This window comes from Lycorma delicatula, chromosome 3, assembly GCF_047948215.1.
Source record: "Lycorma delicatula isolate Av1 chromosome 3, ASM4794821v1, whole genome shotgun sequence".
Classification (NCBI taxonomy): Eukaryota; Metazoa; Arthropoda; class Insecta; order Hemiptera; family Fulgoridae; genus Lycorma; species Lycorma delicatula.
This window is the reverse complement of record NC_134457.1, coordinates 123,477,646-123,500,022: the sequence shown is the minus strand read 5'-3', so window position 1 is coordinate 123,500,022 and position 22,377 is coordinate 123,477,646. Positions and strand designations below refer to the sequence as shown.

General features: G+C 29.6%; 1 protein-coding gene across 1 annotated transcript in view; it reads left to right on the top strand.

The window, feature by feature from the left end:
- The first annotated feature begins 2,594 nt into the window (after window positions 1-2,594).
- LOC142320972 (uncharacterized) overlaps window positions 2,595-22,377 on the top strand; it is an 87,335-nt gene continuing 67,552 nt past the window's right edge. Inside the window, exon 1 of the mRNA XM_075358969.1 lies at window positions 2,595-2,714. The gene's annotated coding sequence lies outside the window, so the exon portion shown is untranslated. The remainder of the gene's footprint in view (window positions 2,715-22,377) is intronic.

Below are 22,377 nucleotides of genomic sequence, written 5' to 3'. Positions count from 1 at the left end.
ATTCGTACCTCCATACCTCGAAAAGCAATGACAAATCTAAGAGAAAGATAAATAATTGCAGAACTGAAATCAAAAGAATAGTTCCGTGATGTACAAAACATATTTTATTAAGTTTTGAATCTGTTGCGTAATTAAATAATAATGGGGGGGCGCGCATACATCCACACGCAAAGCTTTTATTTAACTCATATATATTGTTAACAGTGAGGATGATGTAGCATCTGAAGTTTGTCTGTATTCAGTTCTTTTTGTACACTAAATAGTTCACATATTTTTCTATAAAATTGGTACAGTATTATATATTTAGTTCGATTATTGTAATATACAAAATAAACGGATTGATAAATTATAGGGTAGTATTAATTTTACTATAGTAAACAGTATGAAAATAATAGTCGTGAGAGGATAGCGGATAAAAGGTTCTGGGTTACATTTCCGGTTATGCTTGGCCATTATCTTACATTATTATCAAAATTCATAACATGAAAAAATGAAAAAAACAATGTGAAAAAAATGCGTGACTAGTATGAGACTTTTTCCGGCCTTCGTGACACGAGTGGTAGCGTTTCGGCCTTTCAACCGGAGGTCCCGGGTTCGAATCCCGCTCAGGCATGGTATTTTTACACGCTACAAAAGTACCTTTTCATCTCATCCTCGGAAGCAATAACTAAGCATGATCCTCGTGGCTAGAAAAAAAGTGAATACTTTGTTGTCAATACAAATAAACTAAATTAATAAAAAAAAGAACTGGTTATAAATATGCTTTTAATATTAGTGAATAAGTTATAAATTATGGTGCATTCAATGACGTGACTGCTTGCCGACGCGCTGTCAACAACTCCTTGCTATGCGAGTTACCGCCTCCCTAACACTAACACAAACACAACATTCGGTTTTCAAGGTTAGAAGACGCACTATTGCCGTCTCGTACACGCATTGCGTAAGCATATTTTCTTAAACAAAAATTAACGAATTTATAATACTGTATAAAATAAATCGGCTTCTTTTTCATCACACGCTCCGTCTGTTTTATTTTACTTTTTTTTATATTTTGTTTTATTGTATTTTATAATGTTTCATCTTATATTTTAAATACACTTTTAAACACCATGGATATAAGATGTGTGTCGAAGCCGATAATATCGAACCTTAGATCTTCAACATGTAAGATTTTTTTTTTATTTTGGTCTAAATAAATAAATTTAACTGTATGGAGACCAAATTGATTCTAAACGAAGTATTTTTTTTTTTTAAATATTGTGCATGTGATTATGTTTTGAAGATGAGAATCGAACCCGGGTTATTTTTTTTTTAATAGTAATACTTGGAATACATAACCAATCGAACTACTTACTATCCAAGCCGTGAATCGAACCGAAACCGTTCAGCATACTTCGATTTTTTTAAATATTATTTTTCATCATGAATGCACAGTATTTATGAATGAAACTGTGTTAAGTAAAATAAAACTGTGTTATGAGGGTAGATCAAGTTGTTTCTTTAACGTTATTTAATATTTATTATAACATTAAGATTTTGTGCTGAAACGGAGAATCGAAACCGTGAATTTCAGCTTGTTAGTTTTTTTTTTTTAATATGTATTACTCGAATAAGTGTTCTTAAAGCCAAGAATCTAACATCCAGATCTTTATTACATTAATCGTTTTTTAACGCATTCGCGCGCATATTTGTACTGTACACGGGATGGGCTGTACTGTGAAATATGATAATCAGCTTGATGAGATAAATTTAAAAATAGTCATATTATATAATCTTATGTATCATAACCCCCTTATGAACTACTCAATATTTTTTATTACCTGTATTAAAACAAATGATCCTGCTGTGTTTTTTCTTACTGATTAGTTACTAAAGACGGTAGGGTCTACGTTGTTGTGCAATGTGTTCAGATCCTAGCAGGGGGTCAAACCCGAGACCATTGGTGTACCAGACAAGCACGGTACTTTCTGTGACATTAAAGTGGTGAAATTTTTATTTTTAATTTTGCTATTAAGTCTTTTAAACTGCTGATTTTATATTAAAAGAAAAAAAACAATATTTATTAAGGAAAAAAATTATGAACGAGTGGTTTTTTACGTCTAAGTGCAATTATAAAGTATGCGTTGGTTTAATTATATCTGTAAATTGAATTTTAGGTAAAAAGAAATAATTGAAAACCTCATCATTACCCGATTGGGTATCGTTGGTTACGTTCTTTTGTTAACGTGAAAATAAATTAAAATTAAAATTAGGTTTTATTTATTATTTTGTATAGTTATAAATTATCAAATTTGAAAAATATTTATTTTTTAATAATATATAATTTTTTATTTTTTTAATAATTTTTTATTAATTTGACCAACAACCTGTAGTTGTTGGTCGATCGGTTGTCATTAATATTATGAGAGGTGAAACTATTGGAAATAATTTTAGAGGGCGCGATTATTATCATAATTTATTTTGCTGAGACTGTAGACTATATCGGTTGTTTATTTGGACGGTCATTGCTGGGATGGGGAGCGACAGAGAAATTACGTGACAACATAACGAATTTAATCGAATCCTGCAGTCGGTCTCGGGTTGGAAGAAATTATAGATGGCGCAACGTACGCAGTTTGAGTTAGGGCCTCGTGCTAACGGCTACTTTTGTTTAATTAGTTTCATTATGTCTTACACGTTTTTAATTTAGGTACGTGATTCCATTATTGATTGAGGTAAGTCTGTTTTACATTAATATTATTTTAATATAACTGTTTGTAGTTATAATTCGTGTTATTATTTTTGCTTGCCTGATTTAACCATATTTACCACGTAATGAAAACAATTTTTTGGTTAGAATACTATTTGCACCCGCTTATTTTTACAAAATAAATTAATATTCATCTATTTCTTTATATCATATGCAAACGTTTCTAATATTGTTTACTGTTTCTATTACTAGCCAAGTAGAATCGTGAAAGTAAACAAACAAAAATGAAACAAGTTACATGCTTGGTTATATTTTACGTTAATCGGGCAATAAATAATTAAGTGGTAAGTCAAAATTTATTGCACACACTAAGGTATTATATACTGAGGTAAGCAAAGTACGGTTAATGTGTTAAAAATAATTATTTTAATATAAAATTAATATTTTAGATAATCTAAAAATCTTTAGTCTTAAATCATCAGTTAGAGACCAATCCGTTACACACTTTCTGGGCCCAAGCCGAGAATCGAACCTCAGAACTTAGATATAAAAGACAAGTACGCCTTTATCATCGATGCGATGATAAATTAAATTAATTTTTAGTTTTACTAATTTCAATTTCCAAGCAATATTTGTAGTTTATAAAATAATATTGCGTTTCTAACCTAGAAAAATAATTTATTCAAAAATGTCAAGTTCATGCCACTACATTTTTTTAATTTAACCGTACAATAGACTACAGAAGTTATTCTTTTTTTTAGATATTTTTATTTATTTTCACTTTTTATTTACAAAGATACTACTAAAAAAAAAAAAAAACAAATCTACCTTAATCAAACCAGACTATTCATATAACCCAACATAATACTTAAAAAGTAGAGAGGCAGCGTTACATTTTTCTTCGTCTATTACTACTGGAGCAATATCAAACCTCTTTTTGCACTTTTCCTTGATTTTTTTTTCTTTCGTTCATAAAAACTGTCATTTTTTAAGTAATAAAACAAATTTATGAGGAAAAAGCATCATTATCGGACGTATAAAGAAAGGTCTACGCTGGAATTAGTCATAAAAATAATATGCAATTTACATATGCATAATTTACAAGTAATTCATTCTAATTTTACATACTTAAAATGTATAATCTTTAATTTGTAACTCTCTAGTTCAATTTTTTCTACAAAATTGTTGTTCATTTTATGAAAAAAAGGAAGATTAAAATATAACATTTGTTATTAATTTTGTAAAAGTGCTGTTTAAGAAAGAAATAATCTTTTGGTAGAATAACTCAACAGACCTAATTACTATACATTCCATACAGACTGGAAACTGTATACAATACATCGTTTCCTGAAGAAGAGCACATTAATTTGTCGCATTTTTTCTTATGATTGTGATAAATTTTAACCGTCTGTGGTATAGATGGCACTAATAAGAACTGTTCTCTCTCTGAAATGAAAATATCAATTGTACTACTGAACACCATTTCCATTTCAGTAAGTTAGTACATTGTTATACAAAAACGTGTACTATTTAGCTAAGTGAAGTGTGTAACGGAAAACGGCTTCATTCCTCACTCTCGTTAGCAATTTGGTAGACGTAAATCAATAACAAAGCTTTTCGAACATGTGTTTGTATTAACTTTTTCCTCATATCAAACTCTAGAATCAGTTCCCAAATTATGTCCTTTTCCTCCTTTATCATTATATATATATATATATATATAGAGAGAGAGAGAGAGAGAGTGAGAGAGAGAGAGAGATTAAATTTTATAAAATTATTATTTTTTTAACATTTTCCATCATTTATAAGTTATTTTCTCAATTAAAAGTTGTAACAACATTAACATTACAAATTCGATGCGGTGATGAACATTTAAAAAATGTAGATGGGATTACTCTTCTCTCAAAGTGAGAAATAATTTTTATTACTTTATGAAATAATTTAATTTCATAGAATCAGTGGATAGTACATAAAAAATATAACAGAAATAAGAATTAAGTTTGATTTGGCTATATTTATTCCTTTAATTGTTTTCTTATAATATTTAAGAGAATTATGATAAGATGAGATTCAAACCCGGGACCTTTCGGACGAAATGTAGTTATTCGATGTAGGAGGTCGGTCGACAAACGGTTTACTTGATGCGTGTTGAAGTATAACATTATATATTTTGTTCTTATAAAGATAAAAGATTTACACAAATGTGGGTTGTTTATTGCATCTAAGGCAACATTATTTCATTTATCTGGCCTTTTGTTACTTTTATTATTATAAACTTAAATATAATCCGAGTTAATTAAACGTTTTGAGTAATTGTTTTATTTTTAAACACTTTTTTATTTTATAAATAAGTTTATAATATTCTATCATATTAAAAACTAAGACTGTTGTGAGACTAGTAAGTGCGTAATAATCTGTAAAAATTGGCGTATGTAAATAAAACTGGAAAAATTTGTTCTGTTACGTAATATTAAAATTTGTGTTTATAAATTACCATAACAAACGGATAAAAATTATTCGAATAGTTTTAATATATTTATTAAAATTAAAGGAAATTTATTATTTTAAATAAAATTTAATAAATATAAAATAACAGACAAATCTTCATCTAATTTAATTATATGGAACGTCTGTAAAAGAAATAAGGCGATTAATATTGTTACTAGCAATGACAGTTACGTTTAGGATTGTATTTAAATTGTACCATCGCGTGATCAGTACTGTCCGACAGTAGCCAATCAGAAGCGAAGGAAGACAGCTGGCCGTTCTATTCACCATCCCCCTCTGTCCGACTGACAAACCTTTTTACTTGACGCGCCATCAAAAAATTTAAAAAAATAATTGCCTCTAGAATTGCTCTTTACAAAGTAGTCGGATACATATTTTATAAATTATCATATCATTTTATTTATTTATTATTATTATTTTATTATCATATTATTTTAAATATGAAAATTTAATTTATATTATTTTCTTCTCTATTGAACTATTTATTTATTAAAGTACTAGCTTTAGGACGGGCCTACGACACACCTTCGCAGCTAGGCCCTCCGGACGGTTTGCTCTGGCTGGTAGCGTCTCGGAATGGGATTATTAGGTGTCCAAAATTAATTACTTCTTGTGTAAAAATATTTTTTTTTTTAGATGAAAATTGATATAACAAAAGTTAAATTAGAAATTTAACTCTGGAATTTAATACAAACGAATCTGTATTCTCCGCTAGTGATCGGGACATTCCAGTGCCTACGTTTTAGTTATAGTTCATTATTTTATGAAGAAAAACAATCACATAAGTAAATAAAAAATATGTAAAAAAAGATTTTAAAACATCATTAAATTAAAGGCACTAAGATGTAAAAACTAATTTTAGGACGGTATCTAAGAATGGATTTGATAACAAGCTTTGATTGTGATGTGTAAGATTATGTAAAAGTCATAGCTTCAAGTGGGATGCCGCGGGACCCCACTCTTTAGGCCATTCATCACGCTTATGATAAAATTGGCAAGAACATCCAACTTTAATCTGATGATTTTCATATAATCTTACGTATTACCATCAAAGCTTGTTGTCAAATCCATTCTGAGATACCGTTCTAAAATTATTTGTTACATGTTAGTGCGTGTAATTTAGTGACGTTTTAATATTTTTTACATATTTTTTATTTTCTACTTTTTAGTCTTCATATTTTTATACTTTACAGCTGCGTTAGCGCACAGGTTTGAGTGTATTTAGCGAAAGATCGGATTGGTACTTTTTACGGTGGGTGAATGCAATCAAAACATACGGCTAAACGATTTCTGGATAACCAAGATCCGGTCGTTCAAGAGTGTACCCGGTGTGTTAAACAGTTAGCGCTTGACCTGTTGATAAGTACGCCGTTGAAATCATGAAAATCAAACGAGCGGTTGCCGAGATATTATGGTGGAACCACATCGCACCTCCTCCCCAATTTCCGAGCGGTGCCCCGGGGGCACTTGAAAATATTATCACCCCACGGATACTACTGAGAGCGGATGGGTAAAATATTCTGTAAGAGTTCATAAACTCTTGAGTGTAATTAAATCATTAAAGATCATTCTGTTTATTTTAACGAAAAAAATCATACACGCTAGAGAATATAAGAATTTAATTTGGTTTATCAAAACATTCTTGATCAAGTGGATTACATGGACGTCATCCTAAGCTGTCTGGTAGGCGTGATTTAATGGTAACTGATTTTCAACTTTTTCCCTTAATTTTGTACAAAATACATCATGTCTATCTTATTGTTTTCGGATGTATCCTAAAATAAAAATGTATAAATGCATAAAAATGTATTAAATCGATTTAATTGGCAAAAATCCAAACATAAAATTTGCTTCAATTTAATTATCATAAAACGTCATTCATAAATTCTCATAAATTTATTTTTCCTGTTCTTTAAATTATGATACAGTAGAATAAGCTTTCTCCAAGACAAGTGGTTGGAAAAGTCTACTCTTATCTGATTTACTTTATAGCCTGTTATAAACATTCACTTAAACATTGTTATATTTAATTTACCTTAATATTTTATGAGAAAATAATTCTGATAATGTAAATATATTTTTCAATGGGAAAATGAATTTATGACTATTTACGAGTATCTTTTCAATTTACGACTCAAGTTCGGTAAACTCCACTTATGTATTTTCTATTAGCCCACCGGGTTGGTCTAGTGGTGAACGCGTCTTCCCAAATCAGCTGATTTGGAAGTCGAGAGTTCCAGCGTTCAAGTCCTAGTAAAGCCAGTTATTTTTACACGGATTTGAATACTAGCTCGAAGATACCGGTGTTCTTTGGTGGGTTGGGTTTCAATTAACCACATTTCAATTAACCATATCTCAGGAATGGTCGAACTGAGAATGTACAAGACTACACTACATTTACACTCATACATATCATCCTCATTCATCCTCTGAAGTATTATCTGAACGGTAGTTACGGGAGGCTAAACAGGAAAAACAACAAGTACTTTCTATTAGACGTTAATCCAGATTTTTATCATAAAATTCCTTTAAAATGAGTTGCTTATAGTAAGATTATCTTACATCATAATTTAAGAGAGGAAAAGCAAAACCATAGATAAAAGAAATTAAATACATTCAATTACATTCTTTAAACATTGAAGGATAATTTATGAAGAATGTAATAAATTTTCAGGACATGTTCTAATAAGGAAATAAAAGTTCATATAAAAATAGGTTCAGAACGCTTCGTTAGCGAGGTCGGTTGTTGAGTGATTTTGCCCTGATTTATGCATCTCGGGTAAAGTTAAGTAAGACTGTAATTCTTGGATCCAAATTAAGGAGTGATTTTAGTGGTTTTATATGAAATATGACGTGAGCAACTGAAAATAATTTGTCTCAGAACTGTATTTTTGAGAAATCTGGGTTAAAATACAAACAATTGCTGTCGAAAAACACACTTTTTTATGTTTGACATAAGATAGCATTGGTAAATGGATAACAAACCCATGAAACTTTTAACAGACTTAAAGAAAATTAGATTCTGAACAAAATCATGTGAATAAAGTTCAGAGAAACTAAATGTAAGAATTTTTAAGTTAATTAAAAAAAAACTTATCAAAATGTTGCAAATATTAACTAGGTATGAAATGAAACAAAATTTACAATATTACAAAACAAGAGAATTTAATAGATTAAAAAAATAAAAATTCAAGTACAAACAAAATAACAAATCCTACAAACAATTAGATAAATTGCTAAAAATGTCCTCCGCCACTGTGGATATAGTACTCTGACGAACACTGTTCTTGGTGGATTTCTGTATTCCAGCAGGATTGTTTTGTATTGGTTGTACCGCACTGAGAATTCAAATAACTAACTTTTATATTTTATTACACTTTTGTTCATGTATTAATGATTTCAAATGGCCCCACAGGTAGTATACATAAATGTTAAGTCAGGCGACCTTGGAGGCCAGTTGTGTTGCGCCTTTATGTGTTTTCTAACTAGAGAAAAGTGTAGAGTTGTCCAATTTTGCTGGAAAATCATCTGCCTTCCTGGTATCAAAGGAATATCTTCCAATACGATATCTGACAAATTATTCTGCAACTCGAACGAAATATTTTCAGTGAAAATAATTTGTCTCAGAATTCTGTTGCCTGTGATACTGCACAAAAGGTTTTACGTAGAACCTGTGCTGGTAACCGGTTTTGATGGTGCCTGGTGGATTTTCGTAATTTCATATGTGACTGTTTTGTTATTAAAAATTCTATTTAGAGTAAATGTAGCTTCATCGGTAAACAAAGTAGAATCTACGTTATTTACATTGTCCAGAATCTATTGTCAAAAATTTAAAGTGCAAGACCTCTACGAAGTAAATTTTGTACCTTTTGCAATTTAAAAGAATGGAGTTTATCTTCTGAAGTATCCGCCATACCTTACATTGTGTTAAACCAGTGCGGTAAGAAATTATTTTGGTACTGATATCCGGGCTTTGATCAGTGTGCTGAATTACGTTTTTTTCCTCGACAGGATGTTCTTGCCTTTTAGCAGTATATGAATAAGAAGGCAATGATTCAGTGATATGAAAGCACTGAAATACTGAAGTAAAGGTTCTGTCCTGAAGTATTCCAATTTGAAATTCTTTGATGAATTTCTTGCTTTGCTACATAAAATCTGCCACATTTTAGTATGTTTTGTTTTTAATAAACTTCGAAATTCTTACTAGTTATTTACTATTCATTTTTTTCAGGACTCTTTCATTCATTCCATTTTACTCAGACCAGATTTTCTATAAGTTATTTTTAAGGCTTTTATGTGTTTCTCACCCATTAAACAATGGTATTTTACGCCAAACATAAAATTGTGTGTTTTTCGAACCCAATATTTTAGCTCAATTTTCTCAAATAATTCGAAAGATAGAGTTCTTGGACCTATTTTTTTTTTTCAATTTTTCAGGTAAGATTCCATTTAAAACTACTACATTTACCACTTAATTTGGTTCCAAAGAATTACAGTTTTTTTAGTTTTCTGAAGCTGAAGAAATCAAGGTGAAATATTTTACCAGCCGACACTCGCTAACGAAGCGTTTACAAAATTACGTTTGTTTCTTCTTTATTTTCACCACTAGAACATGTCTAGAAAGAATGTTACATTCTTCGTGAATTTTTCTGTATATTAAAAATATAATATAGAATAGTATATATAATAATACAAAGCGTTCGAAAAGTCGCTGTGCATTATTATGCTTTAGAAGTATGTGGTGCATTCTGTTCTTTCGGCGTCAGGTTGATTATCCTGTGGGTTCTTTTTTAGGGGTTGCTCAATAATAAAACAAGATGTTAGTTGAGTTGTGATTGAACGTACTTCGTTTTATTTCGTGTTGTTTCGTTTATTGGAATCAATATTTGCGAGAAAGTAACGGTTTTTTCGGTAGGGAAACGCATTTTTCTCGTTAAACACGCCTTTCGTAAAAATGACAAGTACACTGATTTAGTGAAGCACAGATTTTCTAAAAAGTTTTCAAACTGTCATTTCATTTTCCGTTCCTCACTGAAAAGCAGTTCGAACTCTTGTCGAAAACTTTAGGGCAATAGGCTCTGTTGAAGACACTTATCGAAGAAGAAAAAGACCGCCTAAATTAAACTAACAAGAGAAACTGCTTGATATTTCGTATACTATAACCAAAATTCCAAGTAATTCAATACGTAAGTTAGCACAGCAGCAAGATATCGGACACACTAGCGCACTTTAAGTTCTAAGAAACGAACTGCAACTTTTCTCCTAAAATTAAATGTGTGTGTTCGCGCGCACGCACGTGTGTAATGAAACCTACAGATCGTGTCAAAAGACTAAATTATTGTCAAAGTTTAAACGTTTTATTGACCAACATTTCGTAGGTATTCTTGATATTGCGTTTTTTACAGATGAAGCGTGATTTCATCTGGGAGGATATATTAATTCAAAAAATACACGACTGGTCTAAAACTAACCCCCATGAATTACACGAACAGTCTTTACACGAAGCGAAAATTGCAGTCTGGGTCGATGCGAGTAGAAAGCGCATTCCAAGTCCAATCTCTTTTGAAAATACACTTAATAGTGATCGTTACTGTGCTGTTTTAACAAACTTAATTAGTCAGTTAACATAAGTGGAAATCGATCACGGTTAGTACAACAAGATGGTACCACAGCGCACACAATTAACAGGTAATAACTTTTTTACGAAATGTCTGGTGAACGAATCATTTTGTGGCCTACATGATTGTCCGATCTGACTTCTCCAGATTACTTTCTATGGGTGGTAGCGAAACAAGCAGGGTATCGCTACAGACTACGCAACATTGACGAACTAAAGATTGCAATAACGACATACGTACGAGACATTCCAGCAGATCAGCTGGTTAAAGTGTTTGAAAACGAACAAGAACATGTGCAGTTTAGTATTGATGTTAGAGGAGGTCATTTCCAACACCTATTAGAAACTATTCAAGTTATTGTAGTATCCATTTCTATAAAATAATGAAATAAAAATACAAATTAATAATAAAGAAAATTCGATAATTCCAGGGCACAGCAACTTTCCGATCGTTCTGTATAATGCGATATACACATACTGATTAATATATAGTAATTAATATATATATATATATATATATATATATTAATTAATGTATAATAATTAACATAATCTGATATCAAATCGTCAAAATTAGTAACCCACTTATAGTCCAGTAAATGAAATGGTCCAGGACTTAGAGTCCTGGAAAGAGTCCATTTTGAAGTGGTCAGATACATACTGTTACATTTTATTTCAGTATTGGTTTACATATTATTCAATGCAAAAACACAATTGAAGGGTAGAATTTGTAAAACTACTTTGACCAGTAGAAGTGGGAAACTCGGTTTCGATGAAGAACCTGTACATGCAGTTGGAAGAAATATAAAATAAAAGAACATGTAAGTTAGTGCTAGTTTATCTACATGAATTCATTAAACGTGTCGTTATTGTCCAATGCTAGAGGTAGCAACTGGAACACGAAGCAGACTTTGATCTCTAAGGGAACCAAAAATAGCAGCACAATTTAAAAATTTAAAAATTGGTAAATGAATAAAAGTAAAATGTGTTAGTTTCTACACCGATTGATTATTATCCTTTCTATGTTCTTTAACCTCTAGATAAATTTACGGTACGTAATTAAAATAAATATTTTTCTTCAGGCAAGGTTACATTCGCTAAAGGGTTATAATTCTTTATTTCATTTATGATCAATAGAAAGAAATTCGTAGTGCATAAAAAATGTTACCTATGATTACGTTCTGTGTAATATATTATCTAAGTTATGTATTAATATTACTTAAATAAAGGTTTTATATATATATTCTCTGTTTAATAAATATCAATATATTTATATAATAAATATAATTGAAATATAATTTATATATAAATATAATACATACGAGGTGTGTGAGAAAAGTAATAAGACTGACTTTTTACTTACCAAAGTTATTATTTTTTCAAACAACAATATTATCCCCTTCAAAGTAGTTCCCATGGGTAGCTATACACAGGCGGTGTCGTTGTTCCCACTACTGGTAGCAACGCTGGCAGGCTTCAACTGATAGGACTTTTAACTGGGCCGTCACAGTCTTTTGAATGTTCTCCAGAGTTCCAAAATGACGTCCTTTTAAGACATGTTTCAATTTCGGGAAAAGGAAAAAGTCACAAAGACTAAAATCAGGTGAATATGGGGGTTGAGGACTCGTAGGAATGCATTTTGAAGTAAAAAATTACCTGATGGAGATGACCGTGTGACACGGGGCGTTGTCATGATGAAGTATCCACTTGTCTGCAATATCTGATCTCACGCGAATCGCTCTTTTCCTGAGCCTTTCAAGGACACCTTTATAAAATACTTGGTTGACAGTTTGCCCTGGAGGAACAAATTCTATATGCACGATATCCCTACTGTCAAAAAAGTAAATCATCATGGTTTTGATCTTTGATATACTTATTCGACATTTTTTCGGTCGAGGGGATGATGGAATGTGCCACTCTTCGCTTTGCCGCTTTGTTTCAGGATCGTACTCAAATATTCAGGATTCATCACACGATTGAAGAATTCTTGGTCATTGTCAATCCTCTCAAGAAGCTCAATGCACACGTTTCTTCAATTGTCCTTCTGTTCCATTGTGAGGTTTTTCGACACCAATTTCGCATAAACCTTTCGTCTGTCAAAATTTGATGTACGGTGAAAATGTTTAAATTTAACTGTTCACTCATCATCCTTATTGTTAAACGACGGTCTGATCTCACAATAACTCTCACACGCTCAACGTTTTCGTCAAATTTTGAAGTTGAAGGTCTCCTTGAGCGAGCGAGGTTGACCTTCAACGTGTTCTCGGCCTTCCAAAAATGATTTGTGCCCGCGGAAAACTTGTGCTGTTGATAAGCAATGTTCCCCATAGACCTGTTTAAAATTTTCAAAGGTCACACTCGCGGATTCCCCAAGTTTAACACAAAACTTGATTGTACAACGTTACTCTAAATTCCGATGCTCCATTTTCGTAGCACACAACGAAAACACAATTTCACTGATGGCGCTGTCAAAAATAATGTGTTGGTTGAACGGAGTTGCAACCAACTCGTACTGAGCATGTGGAAGGGATGAACAAACCGGTCTAGCACAGAATGGTAGACACAGGGTTGCCAGATCGCTCGCAGTGTAACTAATCTCATTACTTTTCTCACACACCTTCTATGTTTAATATTGTCAATATTCTCTGTCTAATAAATAAATCTAGATTCCCTTTTCGTTAAATTACATCAAAGAAATGTGTTAGGCGTGATTAAGTAAGTCTTGATTAACATTCTGCAAAACAATTGTGACCTTCTTACTAATTAATTTGTATTTATTTTAACCCCTTGACGATCAATTGTTATATTTACTTTAAAATTTGTTTCATTAAAATTATAGATATGTGAAGTAAACATTTATAAATTATATTACTCGTTCCTGAGGATGGCGTAGTAATATTAACTAAAATAGTAAAATTATTAAACTACTTATTGAGGGAATTATGTTATATAGCATGACATGTGTTCATATAACAAATTTTACTTAATCTTTTACAAAAATCGAAAAATAATAAATTTATTTAAATTATCCATTTAAATCAAATATTAAAATTATCCAATGATTTCATTCGAAATTTTTTAAATGATCACAATTGACCCATGGTACATTAAAATTGATTCATTAAACAAGTGTCAGGTATCATCATGTGTGTAGAGAACAAAAACAGTACAAAAAAATAATTCAATTTTAAAGCATTAAACATTAAACTAACTGGTTAACATGTTATTTTAACTATAATTTAGAGTTCACCCTACCAGACTAGTTCAGATTAAAAAGAATACTTGACCGTCTGTTCAGTACGATAAATTAATTATTAAATTACTTTTCTGTCACACATATTCCACGATTTTGTAAATTTATTTTTTTATCATTTGTATTGTTTACTCTTATCAATAGCAGTTCATTTATTCTAATATCATCTAATTATTCATTCATTCTTTTTATAAAAAAACATCTATAGAATACTCTTTTACTGAAATCAATTTCGGTATAATGGGTACTAATTTCCTGTTATAAATATCTTTTCCTAATATTTAATTATAGCCAAGTCTTTAATTGGCGATTGTAAATAAAATTAATTTTCGATGAAAAATGTTTAATTTTCCCCCACAAAAAAAAGAAGAGAGATACATAGTATCTAAAAATGACAGCGTTTAGAAGCATACAGCATTACACTGTCATAGAAGCATACTGACAAAATTAATAATTACACCATATTCTTTTAACATCGCTTTTATTTATTCAATCAATTTATTTACTTTATTGGTTGATTATATATGTGGTCTTAACATAATAATTTTTTTTTGTACGACTACACTATATTATAACGTTTGAATTACGCGGCTGGAATATGTTCGTAATGAGGGTCATTATTAAACAGATTTTCATTATGATAATAAAAAGCTTACTCTTTTCAGCCATTGAACAATCATAAGTAGGTATAGTCTAATGTATCAGCTATTTTTTTTTTTTTTACTTTGATTTTATTCAGTTTAGTAGTTAGCAAGCAGAGGGTTTAATTTGAAAGTACACCAAAATAGGTAACTTATGTTTCTATATTACACTGTCTATCCTTTTGTTAATTATGTTGGATTCTGAGGAAGAAATATCTGTTAACACCGATCGAAATTAAGGAAAAGGAAGAACTTATGACTAATAACCTATTGCCACAGAAATGTATTGTATAATTGTTTGTTTTTTTTTTTTTTAATAAAAAAACCATAAACGATGTGTTTCGACATTGATTTAAATCAATAATCTCAATATTTTCTCAGCCATAGAAAAAATTTGGTGTGCACTCTACCCAAGTTTACGCCATTTGTCAAGGGTCGTGTCGTAACTTACTTTGCATCTGTGCATTAATGGCTATCTCATTATAGGCTCGTTTAAGGATAATTAATTTCATACACAACCATTAAAAATCAAAATACAAAAGAGAGTGCATAAGCTTATTTAATTTTATTTTGAAGCAGTTGGAAAAAAGTAATTTTTATTTACGATTAATCTTTACTTCTATTTGGGACAGTCAACGAAAATATTACCAGTTTAAGTTCTGATACAGAATTTTCTATTAGGCATCCCCACTAGTAGAAGCTATCTATCTATTAACAGTCACTGAAAGCGTAAAAATATTGTGTTTAACCCTGATATCAATATTGTCTTCTTTATTCTATTACAAAAAGAAAAAAAAAATAGACAACTGTTTGATAGAATCGCGAAAAAAACTTATCGATAAATATTATGAATCCAGATGCTTTGTGAGATACCGTGCATTGAATGACGGAATTATTTCTAAACAAAATAAATTATTTGTATAGCATTAGGAGAACATCTAAAACTTATAATATGTATTATAAATATTGATGTTATAATTAATGTTTAGATTAGGTTGAAATTAAATATTACGGCTAAAATATAATGTAATGTGATAGGTAAAATTATGAAACTTTCCTACTCCACAGATATTTCAAAGACTGCATTTGAGCATTCTCTGCATTTCAGCTATTCTGTAAAAAGTAATTTATATTTCTTTACATTCTATGCTAATCAACCTTTGTCAAAAAAACCTTGTAAAAAGGGAAATCACAAAAGATAAGAAATGTGGGTTTTCAAATTTACGCTAAAAAGATTGAGTTTACTGAAAAATAATTAGGTAGATTGATCTCAGATTATTTTTTTTTTAAATAAATAATTGATCGGCATGACAAAACTGTACTTCTCGAATATATTTTTACAACTATGATGCAACTCATTCGTAAGTAATAATGTAATGGATGGCGTTGATGTAAACGATCTTACATTGAAACGTGCAGTAAGTACGTTTAGCATGCAGCTAGTTAAGTTTCATCAGAAAAGAAATTGTTTCTCTTTTAATCAAATTCGTTGTGATCATATTCGTTGTGTAAGTTCATTTAGCTCGTTAATTTTATGAGGTACGTTTTGTATTTCTTTGAATGTATTTCAAGTTACATCGAAGGGATTTGAAGATGTTGATAATGTTTTTCATAAAATAACAATCTTTTCAGTTGGGAGCGGTTGCCGCTAAACTTCTGCTGGATATTTTATTACAGTTTTCAGCCAACATGGACGTTGTGTAAAATCTGATACAGAACGTGTGTAAAGGTCCGTATTTTCTTATGAGAGGATTAGATGAGTTTTGGATAAGTATGTCAATAAATATTTATTTCAAGTATGTTTGTCTTTACATTGGATATAATGATCGAAAAAATCTAACGCTTTTTTCATATTTATAGAAAACTCTAATTTTTGCTGCAGTTTGTTTATTGATAAGTGCATTTTTTAACGGTCTTTAATTAAATAAATTGGCAAAGAGTAATGCTACAAAATTTATTTACAATGAAGGGAATTGTGCGTATTACTTCCAGACTTAATAACTTTTGTCAAAAAACCTTTTCTGTAGAGCAAATTATTATTACAACAATAAGGATTTATTTTATTATTTTATCGTAAAATTATAGTTAAATGTAGTAAAATACAGTTAAGCTCAAAGAGATAAAATTAAAAATCTAAAGTTTCAGTTTTAAAGTATGTTCAACCTACAAACTGAGGTACATGTTATGTCAACTAAATACTGAGAGGATTATATTACTGAATACATTTAAAACTGAATAAATAAAAATACCAAAAGTTTATTATAATCCAAATTGAATTTTTCTTTTTTAAATGGAAAAAATCTGTCAAAGTTTAGATGAAAACTAACTGAAAGGGGGCAAATTTGTTTTAAAAGATAAAACTATATTTAGAAGAAAGAAACTTTAAGGATATAAATAAAAACCAGAGAGATTAGAGACGATATTAATTTATTCTGTAGTTTCTGAGTCATTTATAAATGATGTAGTAGTTATATATTGTTAAACTGTAACTGTGGATCAAAGAGAATATATAAATTCTGTCAGAGTTAGGATGTTGAATGAGGACTAAATCAGGACAGTAATGATTAGTAAAGCTATCTAATTATTCTATATTAATTAATACTTTGAAGTTCTGATTGTCAATGAAAGCCATTTCATAATAAATCAACTGTAAATTCCAAATGTTGTGCAGGATTAATTACAACAAATAGGTATGTGGATAGAAGATCCCACAATTATAAACACCTAAACAAACGGAAGTTGAGAATTGTTCAACGTCTTTGATGCAGAACAACTGTAGAATTGCACTATGTTATCTTACAACAGAATATTCACCTCTAGAAATGTACAGTACGTGACTGTACATAAGGAAAACTGTACTTAAGACTGTACTTAAGGAAAAGGAAAAAGCCACTTTAAAAATTCTAAAAATCATATTACATGGATGTTTTGAAGTTTACAATCGAATATAATTTGAACTCTATACTCGTACCATTTTAACAGTAAATGAAGGCTGAAGGGTGTACAAATTCACATTAGTTACTCTATTTTCATTGACCATAGTAAAAAAAAATAACATATCTCGTTCTTGTTAACGTAGAATAATCTAATCACTCAATTTTTACTTGTGGTCTTATTAGACACCAAAAGAAACTGCTCTCTGATTACATATACTTCAGTTTCTTGGCAGTGATAAATTATTTGTCTATCTAACTCATATGACAAAACGATCTTTGTTTTGAAAATTCAGAAAAGAAATAATGTGTGCAATCATTTGGAAATAACAGATTTGGAAAATGTTAAACATACTCTTTCAATCAAAATGTGTGTAGAAAATAAATACAAAGATGATTCAGTTTTCTTTAGTAAAACTAAAGAAAAGTTTCCAATATAAACTTTTTTGATCAACAGGAAATCTTGTTAAGCGCTTTCTTCCTCTTCCTGTTTCCACCTCTGACATTTTTTTAATTTTCTTTCCTAAAAAACAATTCTCATATTAAAGAACATTCATATAGTTAAGATTTCTTTCATCATTCTAAACATTTGTCATAAAAGCTGTGTTGGTTATGTAGCTGGAAATGGGGAAAATTTTCAATCGTTGTTCAAAATTAATTTGCCTTCTTTACCACATTCAAGATCGAATTTCAGAAAATATAGAAACAGGTATTTATATTTTCACATTATTAATTAGACACACAAAAAATAAAGTTGGTATCTTTGTTTGCTACTGTGAAATTAAAAAAAAATAAAAATTCCATTTTAAATCTTTTAAAACTCTTAATTTAAATAAATCATTTCTCAGCAAGTGATTAATTTATAAGTGGTGCTAGTTCATAACACTAAATAAATATACACAACATTCACTGTATTTATGTTGGATCCTTTAATGAATGATTGATACAAAGATTATAAATTGTACATGAATATATAAATGATTAATTTATCTATGAATATTATAAGTAATTTTCTGTATGTATATGTTATCTGTATTAAGTATAGCTAAATGTCAGCTGGTCACTTAGGCCGACTGAGTTGCAACAATTTCTATACTTTAATGAATAAGATGAAGGCAATCAGTTTCTTTGATTATAAATGATTGTCCTGGGTTTGAATCCCGGTCAGGCATGGCATTTTCACACATGCTACAGAATCATTCATCACATCCTCTCAAGCAATATCTAATTGTGGTCCCAAAGGTTAAACAGAAAAAAAAACAAAAAACAAAAATGATTGAAGAGTTTGAATATATTACTCGCAAAAATCAGATGATTTTTTTTTTTTTATATTAAAAAGAAATGTTATAATAACATAATGAAAATAATAATGATGCTTGATTTGTTATCTCAGTATGTCACACACAGCAGTGTAATTGTATTGAATGTATTATACAATTATGTCATTGAATAAATAATATAATATACAATGCTGTGTAGTTTATGCCATATTACACAACAAGAAATAAAATTAAATGTGATATCAGTTAAATATAGTAATACTTATAATGTTTATGTATAGTAATGATATTAAATAATAATGCTTGGCTTAAAACTGCATACATATTCATTTCACATATAGTAGAATAATGGTCATAAAGCCCATGTGTATCTTCTTAATATGTAAAAAATCTCAGTCAATATATTTAATGATAGAATAAATAATGTAGCGTTGTATCATACCTATGCAATGTATTGGGCATTGAAAATAAATGATTAAATACTCTGGTGCTGTATGCACTTTGAGTAAATGATAAATAGTCTAGTAATAAATCTTCGGATATTCCACATACAATCGGGAAGTCTGCATACATTGTAATGAAAAGTGGGACATTCCGCATACAAAAGTCCAAGAATTTTAATGAATAGTAAGTACTCTTAATGTTTATGTATACAATGTTGTATACATATACCTACTCCTCATGTATATAAGTACATGATAAAAGGTGGATATATATGTATAGTAATCAGAATGTCCAAGAGTGTAAATAACATGAATGTGAAAACAAATTAATATGATATAAATATACAAATTAGTTATAAACAATGATACAATAGTTATGAATACATTAATAATCATATTTTTGAGAAATTGAGAAAACAAATCAATGAAATTATATTAGCAACAGTAAATCTATTTTTGAAGTAATTGCAATGACCTAAGTGATTAATTGGAATGTTTTGGAAATTAGTTTCAGGCAAGACGTGAATGTAATCCAATGAAATGTCCCAAAGATAATGACTCAAATTAAAAGTTAAATTATTAACAATATTTTTGTCTGAACTGTTGAGAAAATACTTGAGTAGGTATACTCCTAATTGGCCGGCCTCTGTGGCACGAGTGGTAGCATCTCAGCCTTTCACCCGGAGATCCTGGGTTCGAATCCCGGTCGGGGGATGGGGCATTTTAGCACATGCTACAAATCATTAACCTCATCCTCTGAAGCAATACTTAACTGTGGAATCGGAGGTTTAAAAAAATATATCCCTAATTGATATGGATTTTTTAAAAGTTGCATTAAATGACTTAAGTCAAGTCATATACTTATTCCATATGAATAGCTTTGTAAGCAAGACATATAAAGTATGAGATAAGCCTTAGTAATGATAAAAAGCATAACATAAAAATTTTTTTATGTTATGCTTTTATGGGTTTTAAACCTCTGCTTGCCATGATAAATCATATTGAGCCGCCATGGTCTATTGCACAAGTTCAGTAAGGAATCATTCTAAAGATGGTAACTGACCAAATTGTTGAACTTGGGTTCTGACCTATGCCCACCAATAAGAATCATAATTGGACAGATTGAATCACAGTAATATTTATAAATGAGAAGTACGTAGTAAACCTCCAGATTTACCAAAATACAAATCATTTTAATTTTATACAAATCAGAATCTTATTGCAATATTGTAGTGAAATATAACATTTATAATCAGATTACAGTAACAGTTTTATTATAAAACATTTGCTATCTCTTTATACTATTAAAGATTCTTTGATGATTTTTGGCAATTTAATTGTTTACCATCAATCATTAACTCTAATCTAAAATTTACAATTATTTGATATCCTGTTAACATAATCAATGAATCAACATGATAATCACCCTTGTTTTTGTATTTATCTGATGTATAATTTTTAGAAGCACCATAAGAATTGACAATCAGGTAGTTGATCAAATTAGGAAGGCTAATAAGAGAATTTCAATTTATAATAAGTCTTGAGTTAACTGAACAGAAATGTAGTGTAAATGATTCTTCTATGCTATTTATGTTCATCAAATTGCAATTGGACAAATTCAGTAATTAATTTATTGGTCACAAGCAGTTTGAACCGTTACAAACAGTTTAAATTGATTGAATTAATGATTCCAGTTCATTTATTGTTTATGTTTATTTAACCTGAGTATGCTATGATGAATGTGAATATTAATAGTACAAATGATTAATATATAAATCCAACCTGATGTTTCTACTACATTATTTTTGCAACTCAACTTATCTTTTTCATTGCTATTATTATCAGAGATACTATATACATAATTCTCCCAAAGAGATTCTATATAATTAATTCACAAGTAAAACAGAATATTTTTTTTGTTTATTATTAATTAAATATGATCTATTCAAATTTGGTAACCACTTTTCATCTCTGATATCTAAATATGCATTTGGATTTATATTCTTACTGGTATTTGAAATAAAATAACCTTTATTAAAATGACCATTTTCTTTTAGATCTAAATAATTCCACGTAGATTTCTTTCTACATTCAACCCGATGTATTGCCAGTTTCAAATCATGATTTTTATTTATTATTTTCAATTTCTGAAAAGTTATTAAATATACGTTGCTTAATAGATGAACAAATATTCTTGATAAATTTAAATCTATTATCTTAAATATTTTTATTGGTATTTTTAACAACTGCTTTGTTTGTTTTAACTTCTTTTTTCATCATAGTGTGTTATTTGTTTTAAAATAAAGCATTGATTTTGGAGCTGTTGTTTTAATATTTAACTCATTTAAACTCTGATTTGGGATTGATTTAAAGCTCAGTATTTTTCTTGAAAAATCATTAAATTGCAATTCAAGCTACGTTGCAAAAATTTCATGTCTTCAAATACAGTACCTATTTCACATTTTAAATCAGATTGATGTGAACATCTTTACCTTTAACATAGTCATTTGACATAGTTTCAATAAAACTATTATAAATTTTTATTGAATACTAAAATAACCTGACAAAATCTTGTATATATTAGAGTATACTTGTTAGGTCATTGCACTGTAACCCAGACAATGACTGTTACAATTCTTTTTTTTTTAAAAATGATTGGTTTACCATTGTACAAACTATAGCTTTCACTCAAATTATAAATGCATTTTATTTCTAGATCAGGGTTATATGTGTTTAGACTCATTTCTAACCTTAATAGTCAAACTTTATCATTAATTGTTGGCCTTATTGTTAATTCATTATAGCTGTTTTCTTTTGCCCATATTGAGTTTCCAAAGAATGTAAAGTAGCTTTAATCCAATAAATTCAAGGTCTTTTCGTAGTGTCAAGTTCACCGTAATTTTCTATTTTGTCTGCTGTGGTCGTAATGATTTATAAAAACAATTCCTATTTAGCCAAATTAAATAACTGTTTTTGTTCTCACCAATTTTAATGCTGTTGTCAAAGTTTCTAA